The following is a 16,739-nucleotide window of genomic DNA, read 5'->3' as shown; positions in this document are numbered from 1 at the left end:
GCATCTTCTGTGATTTGGAGGTTTGGGGTCTTTTACATTATGGATAACAGATTAGATTACCTGTAGAAAGGGTAGATGTCAGAGAAGCACTTCAGAAAATGACTCCAAGTTACCTTCAAAGTCAAAGGCAGTAGCTGAAAGCTCATTGGGAACAGTCCTTTGGCATAAACTATCTCTGGGTAGTACCAAATTGAAGTCATGCTCACCTCACTGGTATCCACACAAAAACTGTACAACTGATGTAGAAAACCATTCATTTCATGCAAAAAAATGTATGTACATTTATTTCCTTATAGGCTTTAAGTAAACTTAGTTTCTTTTCTTTTTTTTTTTTCAATGCAGTTTATTCAGGAACCTTGAACAATCCTTGAACCCTGGGGAAAGCCAGCCCACAGCTTAAATAGCCTCTGGGTAGCCAACCCAGGCGTGCTACGTGTGCAATGCAGATAGGTCCACATACATGGAAGCAAGCCAGATCCTCAGCCTTAGCCAAATGTGGAATTGTTCGTGACAGAGAGCACTCACCATCGGGAAGGTGGAAGGCAGAAACCAGCTCTATCTTTAAGGCATAGCATTCCGCAGCTCTCTACAGTTCCCCCTTTTTGTTTTAGACGCATCAGGCAAGAGTAGAGGTCTGATCTCTGATATTAGAAATATATTGGGACTTTGTACAGATGTTCATTTAGGTGTCATCCACCCAAAGAGCATCAGACCCGTCCGATACCTTTTTCTCAGAGGCGGGACCTGGGGCATCAACCTGCATGCAATCAGACATGCTCTTCTCTGGGTTGAAAGCTTCTGACCCTGAGTGCAGTGCTTAGCCTCGCATCCTGAGCTTATCATTTTAGCTTTTTATGGTCTCCAACCATGCTTGGGGAGAATGTCCTGCTTCAATGGCTGTAAAGGCCTGAATGATCATGGCTGCATCACACTGTTGTGAGACTCTATTCTTGCATATATACCACAGGCAAACCAAGGAGACCAACACCAGAAGGCCTGCTAACGCTCCCATGCCCGCCCATTCCTTCAGATGATTCATGGCTGCAGCAATCCATGTTGATAATCCTGTGGCTAGTCCTGCGTCCACTCTGGTAGAATTTACTGTGACAATGGCCACTCTCAGCTGCTCCATCGTAGTATCGAATTCTCCAGTCCAATTACCTAAAATATAGCTCGACAATTGTTTAGACAAATTTGCAGCACAGGAAAAATTCTCATGCTGTATGCTAGTGACACAAAGTCCAGCATACTTTCATTGACAGCCAGGTTGAGCGATTTGCCAGAGGGTATCAATTTGCTCCTGCAAGAGGTCAATCCTCTGATTGACCACAATCAAGCTTCCTTTTAGTTGAGCATTAATTCCTTTATGTACAACTAAGGCATGAGCTACATTGGCTAAATGATTATTCAGGGTCTGAGCAGTCTGCCCAGTATGACTCATGGCTAATGCCCTGGTGGTAGCTCCAACAGCTGCCAATGAGATGGTAGTAACAATGGTGGCTGTAGTTCCAAGATCCCTTTTCTGTCTGAAGAGAGTCATAGCATGATATTGAAGAGATTTTTTACATTATGAGTACATACAAATTAGAGAAACAGAAAAGTAACCATCAGCACATAGAACATTTTTAATACAATTTTGGGAGGTGGAAACTAAATAGTAGTAACAATGAAGCAAGCCAGAAGAAACCACAGTTTGAACACCCTGCCTTACAGAAAACTCTATCCTGGAACTGAAGAAAACTGAGTATGAAGGATGAAGGAAGGAGAAATGGCATGAGGGGAGAAAAGGAAGAACTAATTCAAAATCTCTGCAAAGTACAGTCAGTTCCTTTTACTCCACCATCAGATATTTACACAAAGGTACAAAGAGGTAGTTGAGTACTGATGTCTTGTTTTGTTTTTGAGACAGGGTCTCACTATGTGGCCCTCGCTGGCCTAGAGCTCTCAACATAGATGAGGCTAGCCTTGAACTCAAAGAGATCTCAGCCTGACTCTGCCTCCAGAAGAATGCTGGGGTTAAAGTTGGGTACCAATATACCAGACAGACCTTTTCTTTATTCCAGTCATTAAGTCTGTATATTTTTATTGGTGATAAGAGTCCATTTCCTTTTTGTTGTTGGTAGTGGTGTTGGTGGTGGTTTGGTTGGTTGGGTGGGTGGGTGGGTGGTTTTTTTGAGACAAAGTATCTCTGTGTAGCCCTGACTGTCCTGAAATTCACTCTATAGTCCAGGCTGACCTCTAACTCTCAAAAATCTGCCTGTTTCTACCTCCCAAATGCTAGTATTAAAGGCATGCAGCACCACTGCCTAGCTGACCGACCATTTTCAAGTAATGTTACTAATGAAAAAGGTTTGCTACTCCCTATGGATTTGTTAGGGAATGTTTTAGTATGCTGGATTACTGCTTGTTATGGGTTACTAATGTTTATTATTGATTTGTCTTTTAGTTAAACAGTGTTTATTTCTAAACCAGCTGTATGCCCAAATCACCACACAGAGACTAGGATTTATTTAATTAATCTAGAGCACAATGCTGGGCAACTATTACTCCATCCTAAACCTCCAAGCCCGCATAGTTTCCTACCATTCAGATTTCACCCATTATATTTGCTTTTAGTCATAACTTAGGTCTGGTTCATCTCTCTTTGTGGTTCCAAGTCCTCTCCTCTAGACCTCTCTTCTCTGACTCCTCCCACTTGCTTCTTTCTCCTCCTCTCTGGACCAGTAGGCCCCACCCTATTCTTCCCATTGCTCAGCATTGGTGGGTTGTTTTATTGAATTACAGAGAATACACATGCTTAGAACGATGCTTAGAATGAAGATCACAATGCAATGTCCAGATTGAAACCAGATAGTGGGGTAGAGAAATCAGCATTTGAATGAACAAAGATAAATTGTATGCATTCTACAAGAACATTATACCAACAACTGGTATTTCTTTTCTTTCTCCCCTATTAGTTTTGGGAATTTTTTTTTTTTTTGCTATGATAGGCATATTTGATTCTTTGTCTTTTTTTTTCTGTTAATCTGTTTATTTCAGGGGGCACATACTTTCATGGACTATCACAGAAGCTGTCATTCTTCTTCCTCCCTCTATAGTTCTCAACTTGTAGGCTGCAACCCCTTTGGGAGTTGAATGACCCTTTCACAGGGATCACATATCAGATATCCTTTGGATCAGATATTTACATGATTCATAACATTAGCAAAATTAGTTATAAAGTAGCAACGCACATTGGGTGTGGTGGTGCATGCCTATAATCCCAGTACTCAGGGAGGCAGAGGCAGGAGGAGCTCTATGAGTTCAGAGGCTACCAAGTCCAGGACAGCCAAGGCTACACAGAGAAACCTGTCTCAAAAAAGCAACAAAGTAATTTTATGGTTGGGGGGTTATCACAACTTAAGGGACTATATTAAAGGGTCTCAGCAATAGGAAAGTTGAGAACCATGGCTCTCTGGCATTCCTTTAATATCCTGGCTTGTTGGTTTTACTGTCATAAATAGTATCCATTTGTATTTGTCTTGAAATATTCTTATTCTTCATCAATTGTGAAAGTTAACTTTTCCAGAACTGCAAATGTATCATTTCATGCTTTTCTAGCTTTTATGGATGCAGATGAATGTTCTGTTACTTACATATACCTGTTTCTGTAAGCTGAGTTAATATTTTCTCATACTTTTAATATTGCTTCTTTGCTTTGTATGTCTGACATCTTGACTATGAAGTATGGTTATTTTTTCTCAGGCCATACTGACTGAGGACTCTAATGCCTCTTGTGTTTGGGTGTTTACTTCACTCTCTGGGTTTGAGACAGTTCTAGTATAATTTCATTAAGCACTCTATTCCTTTTGACTTCATCTCTGCTCCTTCTTCTATACCATAAATTCTCAGGTTTGACATCCTGAATGTATCCCCAACTGCATGGAAAACTTGTTCATGATCCTTTTCTCCTTATGCATGTCTGTTTAACTGCCCCCCCCACCCCGTCTTCGCATCCCTTTTATTCTTCTGCATGATCTTGTCTGTTGATGATGCTTTCTGATGCAGTTTTTAGTTAATTTCCTTTACTTTCAGTATTTCAATTTGGTTTTTAACATTTCAATTCTCTTGCTAAATTTTTCCTTCTTATATTGAACATTTGCCTCCAATTTGTTAAATTTTCATTCACGTTGAACACTACCCCAGAAGTTTTGGACAGATGTACTTAACTCATCCAACTTTTTGCTTGATTTCTTTATGGTAATTAATTCCTATTAAAAGTAAGAAATTTCCTTCTCAGAACTTTCAGCTTCCTTGATGACTTTGGCTTCCATTTGGAGTTGGGGGGTTTGGAATGAGTATTGCAATGGGTAGCTGTGCTATTTTTTAAACTTCTTTTTGTGTTTTGCACATATGTTGGTTGAATTTATCTTACAGTTTTCAGGTCTTCCAACTCCCTGCTGTCTTGTCTGTGTGTCCTCATGAATCTCAGCTATGGAGACTGGTGAGGCTGGGCGTTGATTCCAAAATGGGCTTACTGAGGTGATCTACACTTGGCTGGGTGACAACAGGACCACTAAACACTGACTACTAGAGTGACCACATGGAGTAAAAGCCCCAGTGGCATACTGAACCCTGTGAACCTGCTAGGGGCTGCAGTCAAAATGACAGTTTCAGCCTGAACTGTGAACTGATTGGGAAGGAGTCAAATCCTCAGTCCAGTAGTGATCTCTAAGAACTTTTGGAACCAACGTCTTTCCTTTGAACAATGGTCAATGCTAGGACCTCTAGAACAAAAACCCCTATGACATGGTGAAATCTAAAGCTGCTATAACCAAATTTCTGGCTCAAAGATAAACTCTGGGACAGCTAAGGCCAAAATCCTTGTTATAATGACCTCTGGGAACCCTGTAGCTAAAGGTATTTTTCCAAGATAAACTCTTTGACCACAGCAAACAACACCTGCATCCTAAGGTGAAATCTCAGATGGCTCAAAGGATCAAAGTCCAAGTCCCAAGGTGAACTCTGGGACCACTGAAACCAAAGACCAGGGACTGAAGTGAACTCTGAAATCCCCCTCTGAAGCCATGATTGTGGACATGCTCACTGACAGAATTGCCAGAGATTCCTTAAGCCCTTGCAGGACCTACCTAGAAGTGTCCAAATTTATATATCGATTTCTATGCCACTCTTAAAATTTCTGAAGACTTGTAATCTTATATCATTCTTTCTTGGAAATGTCCTAGCACTGTGTATATAATATAAAAATAAGTTTCATATGCTAACATGATCATCCTGAAATGTTTAATTCGGCTCTTTTCCTATGTTTCTAAGTGATCCTTTCAATCTTTGAATTACTTAAGAACAGGCTGAGATGGTTGCTCACAAATATAGGAGGCTCCACGAGTAAGACAAATATCTGTATGCTCAGACCTCATTCTCAAGATCAATATATCTGCTTGGGGATTTTATCTTTGCCCTTCTTAAGAAACAACAACAATCAATAGTGCAATGGGTGAAATATGCAGGAACCCTCATCTACTCTTACATTCACCGAGATAAGATTTCCTTGTTGGATGGGCTGCTATCTACCCCTTCCAGTGCAGATATCAGATGAGCACCAACTTTTAGAGAATGCTGATGAAGGGCTTGGGAGTTAGAGGAGGAGCAGAAGGTTCAGTGTGCGTCACAGGGCACTGCCTCCACGCCTGGAAAGCAGCTTGCAGACACTGAATGCAATGCACTTGGTCCAGCATCAGAGGGCTTCTGTTTTAAAAACAAGAGTCCCAATCATTTGATTCTACCCCTAAAGACTCAGGAGCCAGATGCTGACGTAAAAGTCTACTATCCCTGGGAAAGAACCCCACTGACTAGTCGATATCCCAGAAGGAAGAAGCCTTTCTACTTAGCTCAAGTCCCAGAGGAAAAGCCAAAAGCCAAAAGCACCTTCTCCACCTTCTTCTCCACAATGCTTTAAACAGCCTTGAACTCAAAATTCCCTCTTTTCTGTTAGTCCATGTCAGCTTGTTACTGGAATGGAAATTTTGGTTTCTTTGCAATCTCATATTTTTGTTTTAACTAAATGTGTGTTATTTTAGTTGGGCCATAGTTTGTCTACATATTTTAGTTGTCAAGTGCAGGGTGTGATCTTTGCCAGTTGCTAAGGGCCTTCCACTTGCTGCACAGAGAGGGGAGTGTTCTAAGACTCAGTATAAATATGAGGCTGTGAAAGAGAAGAAGTGCTGTTTTTGGTGGCAGTCAGTCTTTGCTTTGGCATGGAGCAGTGTGGAGAGACCAGAGGCCAGAGATGGTGTGCTGGTTTGGATCAGACAGACAGAGAGAAACTCTCTAGGGTGCAGCAATATGGAGGTGATTTTTAGCTGTGTCTGTAGTTGACAGAGATAGGTAAAGATCCCTAAAAGAACCCCTTGACACTAAATTTCTGGGAGAAGTAAGGTTGTCTGGGCCCTCTCTACCCACTAACACTTTATCTCTTCTACTTAATTTTGGGGTGTTGGTGAAAGAAAAATACAGGCCTAAATACCCCGAATAAAGTAGAGTTTTAAAAAGATCTCTACAGGTGGGTTTCTGTTACAGGTGATTTGCTCCAAAGTTAACTTTCTTTAATCCTGTTTACAGAATGGTTTTTGGTTAAAGTTACATGATAGGGCTGAACCATACCATAGCCATCTGTTTACAATAAACAGAAAGTTCTTAGATTAAAGGTGGGTGCTATGGCTGAACCACTCCACAACTGAAAAAAAAGGTTTTCACAGTTCACCATCTCAGGTTTCACAATGGGATCCTGTATCACTAAAAGGGTGACATACAGGATCAAAACTAACACAATTGGAGATGAGAATGGGCACATAACCACAGACATCACAGAAACCCAGAGAATCCTAAGACGTGCTTTTAAAACCTTTCACCAAATTGGAGAATCTAAGAAGAAATAATTTTCTGGATAAATAGCACATAACAAAGTAAAATAAAGGTAAGTAAAGCAGTTGAAATAGACCAGTAACCTGTTAGGAAATAGTATCTGTAACTAAATTTCTCAAAACCTCTCTGAACTCAAAGCCATGCTGGTGAACAATTTGATTCCAGAGCAAGACAAATCTAGGCAGAAAAACCCTGTCTTGAAAAATAGGTCTCTAAACAACAACAAAAACTCCAGAAAAGTTTATTTTGGCACAAAAGTCTACTATCCTTTCAAACTGATCATGGCAACACTCCTCAGTATATCCCAGAATTAGAAACAGAAGCAACACTGTGCAATTCCTTTTATGAGGCCAATGTATCAATTTTCCCAAACCACAAATATCTCAAACAAAGTAAATTACAAAATAATTTCCTATATGAACATAGATGCAAAAGACTCAACATACCTGTCAACTACATCAGAGGATGCATAAAATGATCATCCACTATGATCAAGTAGGCTTCATCCCTGAGATTAGGGATAGCTCAATAAACAAAAAGCAAAACATGGAATCTACTATGTAAGCAAACTGAAAGAAGGAAACCACATGATCATCTCATCACATTTGATGCAGAAAAGGCCTTTTGACCAAATCCAGCACCTATTCAGGGATTAAGAATTGGGAATTTTAGGGATAAAAGGAATACACCTCAGCATAATAAACCTTCCCACATTTGTGCACATACACCCCTGTAAAACTCCCCACACGTGTGCACATTCACAGTAAACCCCCCATACTTGTGCACATACACCACATGCACATCACAAACCAAACTCAACTTTAAAGTAGAAAACATACAACCTGCAGATGTAGTCAGTTGTGTTTACCTGCCATGCAGGAGGCTTCAGTTTAATCCTCAACACTGTCAACCTTCACATAAAACAGAAATATTACAAATGTTGCCTTCTGGGATGACTTGATGACTGGAAGAACTGGAGCAGAGTTTTCCTTTTGACATGAAGATGTTTAAATCTTAGTCCTTTCAGTTTCAAAACCCTAACCTAAACCCAAAGACCAATCAATGATTTTAATAAGATCCTCACACTGAGCTTTTTTAAATTTCCTTAGCCTGCAATTCTTTTTCTTCTTACATCTTCAAAAAAGCACGACTTTATTGTCTTCCCCCATGAAGCACAAAGTCTTTCCTCACTTTCCTGGTCATATCTCATGCCTTCTCTCCCAGTGACCTTACTGAGGTGGATTGCAGGCCTATCAACTCAGAGACTACCCTTATGACAGTGAACATATATGCCTTCCTGTTCACTGACAGTCAAGAGATACGTGATTTCAATAGATGACTTTCCACTACTCACTAATCTACCATTTTAAAACAGTCGATTAAGGACTACATTTAGCATCACAAAAAATTGTTGTGATATCAGAGGGATAAATGCCCAAACAATGTGGGGAAAGTCACATTTTGGGCAAGCCTGAGCTAAGTCAAAGTAAACCAGCTTTTCTCCTGTGGAACTTTTGAGCACCTTCCCTTTCTGATGCTCAGTCTCAAATAAGCATTCATTATTTCACATTTAACCAAATGTTTCTGTGCTGTGCATTCCAAGGCACTAGTGTTCATCAAAACACATTGCAGAAATATTGGTCTAATTCTTTAAGTAATGAGGACACATTAAATGTCATATTCTTGTTCCATTAATTATACAACCTTGCTTTAAGCCTATCTTCAGTACCAGTTGTAACAAATCCACTAAACTTACCTTCTTCTACATAAAAAGAGCCAAAGGGAAAAAGGGCTTGAGTATGAGCCTATATATCTTTTAAGTATTTTCACTGACACCTAAAAACTTTACATATTTATAGATGTGGTACTTTGAAAGAAAAACACATTGTATACCATCCATTGCATTAAATGGTATCCAATATGTATAAAGAACTCAAAAAACTAAACATCGATACACCAAGTATCCCAATTAAAAATGAGGTACAGATCTAAACATAGAATTAAACAGAGGAATCTCTAATGGCTGAGAAGCAGTTAATGAAATGTGCAATATCCTTAGTCATCAGGAAAATGCAAATTATAATAACTGAGATTGCATGTTAAACACTTCAGAGTGGCTAAGATCAATAACTCAAGCCACAGCTCATGCTGGTGGGGATTTGGAACACTGGGAACACTCCCCCATTGCTGGTGGGAGTGCAAACTCGTACAACCCCTTTGAAAATCAATCTGGTAGTTTTTAAGAATTGGAATCACTTCTATCTCACAACCCAGTTCTACTACTCCTGGACATATACCCAAAGAATGCTCCACCAAACCATAAGGACAAGTGCTCAACTATGTTCAAAGCAGCTTTACTTGTAATAGCCCCAAGCTGGAAACAACCTAGAAGTTCCTCAACCGAAGAATGAATAAAGAAAAGGTGGTGCATTTCTGCAATTAATACTATTCACTTATTAAAAACAAAAACCTCATGGAATTTGCAGATGATGAATAGAACTAGAAAAGATGATCCTGAGTGAGGTAACCCAGACCCAGAAAGACAGCAGGGTATATGCTCATAAGTAGATATTAGCCATCAAATATAGGATAACCATGCTAAAATTGAGAGACCAACAAAGCTAAATAAGAAGAGGACCCAAGGGGGAAATCTTGAATCTTACTAAGAAGAGGAAATAGAATCGACATCAGGGTAGATAAAGGGGGAAGTGTTGGGGAGGAGAGCAGAAGGAATTAGGCTTGGGGAGGACAGAGGAAAAGAGTACTGGGTAAGAGAACTGGAACCAGTTGGGCAGCATCTATGGGACAAGCTAGAAAACTTGGATAATGGAAGCATCCTGGAATCTGTGAATGTGACCCTACCTAAGACTCCTAGCAATAGGGATATGGAACTTGAAATGGCCATCTTCTGTAACCACACAAGACTCCCAGTAGGGGGAAATCTATCCACAATTTGTCCTGCCTTTTAGATGTGCCGGAGTAAATATGGAGCAGAAACTGGGGCAATGGCCAAGCTTGAGACCCATGCTATGGGAGAGAGCCCACCTCTTGTACTATTAATGATATTTGACTGTATTTACAGGCAGGCACCTAGTATATCTGCTTTATAAGAGGCTTCACTCAGCAACTGATGGAAACAGATGCAATGACCCACAGACAAACATTAGGCTGAGCTTGGGGAATGCTTAGGACGCAGAGGAGGAAGGATTGAAGAAGCCAAAGAGTTCAAAAACATTACAAGAAAACCTACACAATCAATTAACCTGGGCTCATAGGGTCTCACAGAGACTGACCCACCAAACAGAGAGCATGCTTGGGACAGACCTAGGCACTCTGCACATATGTAACAGTTATGCAGCTGGGTCTTCATGTGGGATTCCTAACAGCTCAAGGAGGGTCTGTCTCTGACTGTTGTCTGCCTTTGGATCCCTTTCCCCTAACAGGGTTGCTTTGTTTAGCCACAATAGGTGAAGATGCCCTAGTCCTACTGTAACTTGATATGCCAAGGCTGGTTGATATCCATGTGAAGCCTCCCCTTTTCCTTGGAAAAAGGGAAGATGGAGGATGGGTGAGAGGTTGGGTGAGAAGGAGGTACTTGGAAGAAAGGAGGGAAGGAAAGCTTCGATTATGATGTAAAATAATAAAAATAAGTAAATCATTCTGTTGCTCTCCTCTTGGAGCTTCTCTCTTTTCCCACTTCTTTCATAAGATTCCCCACACTCTGTCAAAAGTTTGGCTATAGATCTCAGCATTTGCTTTGATACCCTGCAGGGTAAAGACCTTCAGAGCCCCTCTGCGGTAGGCTCTTGTCCTGTTCCCTGTTTTCTCCTCTTCTGATGTCCATCCTCTTTGCCTTTCTGAATGAGAATTGAGCATCTTACCCAGATGCTCCTTCTTGATTATATACCTCCTTCTTGATTAATGTTCGTAGTTTTACAGATTTTAGTATGTTTATCCTATGTTATATGTCTAATATCCACTTATGAGTATACCCTGTGTGTCTTTCTGTTTCTGGGATACCTCAAGCAGGATGATCTTTTCCAGTTCCCACCATTTGCCTGCAGATTTCATGATTTCCTTGTTTTTAATTGCTCCATAAGGAGAGCAACAGAACCAAAAAATCTGGCACAGGTTTTTTTTTTATTTTTTATTTTTTATTTATTTATTTATTTTTTCTCGAAACTGATATTCCAACCAAGGAGGTAATCTTGATCCCCTGCACTGATGTATCCCATGGCAGTTTAGTGTCCAAGTGTGTTCCATAGATATGGGGACTGTGAATGTCTCTGATATGAACTCATTGTCCTGCTCTTTGATTACCTCCCTCTCAGGGGGGTGCATCCTTTCCAGGCCACAGAGGAAGACAATGCAGCTACTCCTGATGATATCTGACAGACTGAGATCAGAAGAAATAGGAGGAAGACCTCTCCCATTAGTGGACTGAGGAAGGGGTATGGGTGGGATAGAGGAAGGGAGGAAGCTACAGGTGGGATACAAAGGGAATAAAATGTAATTAATAAAAAAGAAAATAAACATAATACTAAGCTTCCATATTTAAAAAGTAAATAAATGAAGGCAAAAGAAATAAAATACTGAATTTATGCTCTAAAAAGGCATACTGTATAATGTTGAAATGTAAGTATATCCCATCAAATATTTATCATATTTTTCAGTCAAAAGATTACAATGCACTTTAAACAAGTTCTGCATAGTTTATAATTAATAAAACCTGGAGTCATCTGGGAAGAAAGATCCTCAATTGAGAACTTGCCTCAATGCGTATAGACATGCCTGAAGCAGTACTTTCTTACTTGATGACTGATGTGGGAGGGCACAGCACACTGTGGGTAGTGCCACCCCTGAGCAATGGCCCTGGGTTGTAGAAAAAAGCAAGTTGAGCAAGCCAGTGTGCCACTTTCCTTCAACGTTCCTGCCTCTGCTCCTGCTGGAGTCCCTGCACTGGATTCTTCACTGGTGGATGATGTTCTAAAAGTTGTAAGATACAATAAATCTTTCTACACCTACGTTGGTTTTGATCTGTCTCTTGTCAAAACAAAAGAAAGCAAACCAGGACAAAATCTTTAAAGGAAATGACTAGGTCATTATGTATAGCAATTGCACCAAGCTAGAGATACAAGAACTCCTAACCTTAACCTAGGACACTTACCTTTTCCCTCCAGCTATGTCCTTTAGTATTCATTAGCTTGATTTAAAGGCCTTGATAAACAAACTGCTAGTGATTCTGATTCACTAAGTCTGAAGAAGATCCAAGATTGCCATTTACAATAAGTTCCCATTTGACTCTGAGGTTGCAGCTACAGGAGCCCCAGTATAATGTGGGAATTTAGTATCTCCAAAAGGAATAAAGAAAGAAGGAAAGGAAAGAAGGAGGGAAGAAAGAAAGGCAGAAAGTAAGGAAGGAGTGAAAAAAGGAAGGAAAAGGAACCTAGAGGCTAGAATAAAAGATTGTGAATGTTTATAGACATGTACTCTTAACTTCCCATTTCAGCATCCTATTTCTTGGTTGCCTCAGCATACAAGGGAGCTGATCAAAGTGTAGATATCATGCTAGGTTTTAGGCAGCACAGAAGCAGGGAAGGCACCAGCTTTTCTCCCAGATAACAACTCTACGCAGAATAATGTGAACTAGTCAAGCCTCCTTCATTAATTAGACATAGAACCTCTAAGTGCAGTGTTGTCACAAGTCAACCTTTGAATGCAACGATAATCAATTTTTTTCAGGGGTTTTGATATGTGATCCTTTGCTTGTAAATAGGCTAACCCATCCTGGCATCCTCCTTCTTCTCTTCCTGTCCCTCTGTCCTTCTCGTGATTCCTTGTGGGAGTCTTCAAACGGGGGAAATGGAGCCATACCTAACTCTTTCTGCAATGTCCAGGTATAGGCCTTTTAATTAGCCCATCAGGAATAATGACTTAGGCATGTTGACACAGAGAGCCAGTAACTAGCATCAGACCAATCTCCAACACCTGGGGGTCCCCCCAACCCTTCCCTACATGGTAACCAGAAGCTGACCAGGGGAGGCTAGGAGTTCTGTAGTGTGACTTGTGCTCAGAGTTTCCAGGGAACTCAGTGGAAGAGGGTCTACCATGACACATACTGAGTCGTCCTGTCTCTGTCCTGGGCTGTTTGCAGACACTCTCTTTCTCTGCAACCTTCCTAATAACTGTCATCCTGTCAGGTGAGAGCCATTTCAGGCTCTGCTTCCTGGAAGCCTCATTGTGTAGCAAAAGGTATCTGGAGAGTAGGACCCAGGCTCTTGTCCACAGAAGATGGCTAGATCTGTGTGATACTGGTCACCCATGGTTGTTCAGTGAGGAACTGTCAGCGGGTTCATAGGTCATATGTGTGACAGTTGGTGAAGGGATCCAAATGCTAGCTGGGCAAACACCAGTGGAGGCACAGAAGTTCCACTCACCTGGAAACAAGGGCTGCAAGTTGAGTTTGGAGGTCAGGCCATGGTCCCATTGACTATATGGCTTTCACCAAGGTCTTTACCATTCTCAACCTTTTTTCTTCTTTAGGCTTCAGACTCTTCAGGTATAGGGATAGGCCAAGCCCCACATTTCTTCTTCTTTGGGCCCAGGCCACTTTATGGTTGGCGATTGTCCCAGGAACACATCTTTTTTTCTTTAGGCCTAGGCTCCTCGGTTTAGGGAGAGACTGAGGCCCAAATCTCTCCTTTGTGGCCAGGCCTCTTCAGTGTTATGGATAAACTGAGGCAAATACCTCTTCCTTGCCCCCAGACCTCTTCAGGTTTAGTCATGGCCTACATCACTTTGTTGGTCCCAGACTTCTTCAAGGTTAGGATAGTGCTAGGCATATATCTTTCTTTTGAGCACAGACTTCTTCAGGTTTAAGGACAGTCCTAGTCAACCATTTTTCTTTGGGCCCCGGCATCTCCAGGGATAGAATAGGCCTAGGCCCACATGTCTTCTTTGGCTCAGGCCTCATTATTCTGAGATAGACCTAGGCCCACATCTCTTCTTCCTTAGGCCCAATCCTATTCAGGGATAGGGACAAACCTAGACCCACATCTCTTCAACATGAGGCCTGGGGCCCTAAATGTTATGGACAGGCCCAGGCCTCCATCCATTCTTAGGGCCCAGGCCTTTTAAGTGTTAGGGATAGGCCTGGCCCACATCACTTGTTCTTTGGGCCCAGGCTTATTCAGGGTAAGAAATAGGCCCAGGTCCACATCTCTTCTTCTTTGGGCCTAGGGTTCTTCAGGGTTATTGATTGGTCAAGGCCAAAAACTCTTATTTGGGCCCAGGCCAATTCAGGGTCTGGAACTGGCCCAGACCCTCATCTCTGCTTTGGGCTCAGGCCTGTTTAGGCATAGGGATAGGCCCAGGCCCACACATATTCTTATTTGGTTCCAGGTATTTTTAGGGTTAGGGGTTGGCCAAGGCCCACATCTCCTCTTTCTAGGGACCAGGTCTCTTCAGGGTTAAGGATTGGCCTAAGCCCACAATTCTTCTTTGGGCCCAGGCTTCTTCAGTGTTAGAGATTGGCCCAGCCCCATCCCTCTTCATCTTTGGGCCCAGGCCACTTTGTGGTTAAGGATAGGCCCAGGCCCAAACCTCTTCTTTTTTGGGCCCAGGCCTCTTCAGGTTTAGTGATAGGCCCAGGCCCACAATTCTTCTTTGGACCCAGGCCTATACAGTGTTATGGATAGGCCCAGGCACACATATCTTCTTCCTTGGGTCTATGACTCTCCAGGGTTAGGGACTGGCCCAGACCCACATCTCTTAATCTTTGGACCCAGGCAACTTTTCAGTTAGGGGCAGGCCCAATACCACATCTCTACTTCCTTGGGCCCAGCTCTTTTCACAAATAGGATAGGCCCAGGCATATATCTCTCTTTTAAACACAGATTCCTTCAAGTTTAGGGACATGCCCATGCCCCCATCCCTTCTCTGGGCCCAGGTCTCAACATAGTTAGGGACTGGCTCAGTTCCACAACTCTTCTTCTTTGGGCCCAGGCCTCTTCAGTTTTAGGGAATGGTCCAGGCACACATCTCTTCTTCTTTAGGTCCGGGTCTCTTCAGGGTCAGGGAATGGCTTAAGGCCTCACCTCTTCTTCTTTGGCCCAAGGCCTCATCAGTGTTAGGGATAGGCAACTTCAGGGTTAGGGAAAGGCCCTTGCCAAACCTCTTTTTCTTTGAGCACAGGCTTCTTCAGGTTTAGGGGTAGGCCAGGGCCCACATTTCTTATTGCAGAGGCCCAGGCCCACATCACTTCTTCTTTATGTCTGGGCCCATTCAGGTATAGGGACAGGCCAAGTTCACTATTGCTTTTTTGTGCCTAGGACTCTTCAGGAGTAGTGATGGGCCCAGACTCAAACTTCTTCTCTGGGCCTAGGCCTATACAGTGTTATGGATAGGCCCAGGCACACATATCTTGTTCCTTGAGCCCATGACTTTTCAGGGACACGGATTGGCCCAGATCCACATCTCTTAATCTTTAGGCCCAGGCATATATTTCTCTTTTGGGCACTTATTTCTTCAGAATTATAGACATGCCCCCATCCCTTCTCTGGGCCCAGGTCTCAACATAGTTAGGGATTGGCTCAGTCCCACACCTCTTCTTCTTTGGGGCCATACCTCTCCAGGTTTAGGGATTGGCCTAGGCCCACATCTCTTCAGGGTTAGGGATTGGCCCAAAGCCTCACCACTTCTTTGGTCCCAAGCCTCCTCAAAGTTGAAGATAGGCCAATTCAGAGTAAGGGATAGACCCTTGCCAAAACTCTTCTTCTTTGGGCCCAGGCATCTTCATGGTTAGGTATAGTCCAAGGCATACATACTTTCTTCCTTGGGCCCAGGTTTTGGATAAAAAAAAAGAGAAACAGTAGATGTAATGGAAGTTTGGTGTCTCTGTATGTTATGTTACTATGCTTTTGTTTTAATCTGAAGTGTGAGTTTTCAGTTGGGCTATAGTTTGTCCATACCTTTTAATTGTCATGTGTGGGGCATCATCTTTGTCAGTTGCTAAAAGCCTTCCTTGTGGGGCACAGACAGGAGTGTGGTCTAGGACTCTGAGTATAAATGAGGTCAAAAAAGAGACAGTGTGATGTTTGGTATTGACATGTGGCTTGTAGCCATTTGGTGAGAAAAGAGACCAGAGATGGTGTCCCAGTTTAGAGCAGACAGACTGAGAGAAATGCTTTGGCATACAGCAGCATGGAGGATACTGCTAGCTGTGTCTGCAGGTTTCTATAGAGCCCTAAGATTTCTATAGAGTCCTAAAAGTACCCCTTGACTCTAACTATCAGGGTGAAGTAATGGGGTTTGGAACCCCTCTCCCTACTCACCTCTTTTCTCTCTTTGGGGGAGTTAATGGAAGAGAGGTAGAAGTCTAAGCATGCCACATAAGGAAGAGTTTTTAAAGACTGCTGCAGGGGGCATTCAGCCACAGGTGGTGACCCACATGGTTTAGGATAAAATGGGCTAACAAGTGACACCCAGACATGGCTTAACAATGATGGGCAACTTGGTTGTGGAGCTGTAATCAGGAGATGGCAAGTTCTGAAAGAGTGAATGTGAGGTTTCAAGATGTCACTAAAAGTTTATAGCAGTGGCTGTTGTGTAGTTCTTTCCTAAAATGCCCCCAGACAGAATTTTCTGTTGCTGCTTTGTTTTCTTCCTATATTCTGTTTTTTAAAAGATTTAAAGAATGACAGATGAGATGGGAAGACTAGAGGTGTCACTCAATTCTGTTGTTATGGAAAGGATTACAGAGCTGGTTGTTCAATGGGAAAGTATATGGGTAGAGATTGAAGCTCTTGGAAAGCAAAAAG

This window comes from Meriones unguiculatus, chromosome 6 (assembly GCF_030254825.1).
Source record: "Meriones unguiculatus strain TT.TT164.6M chromosome 6, Bangor_MerUng_6.1, whole genome shotgun sequence".
Lineage (NCBI taxonomy): Eukaryota > Metazoa > Chordata > Mammalia > Rodentia > Muridae > Meriones > Meriones unguiculatus.
The sequence above is the reverse complement of the archived record's forward strand: the minus strand, read 5'-3'. Positions refer to the sequence as shown.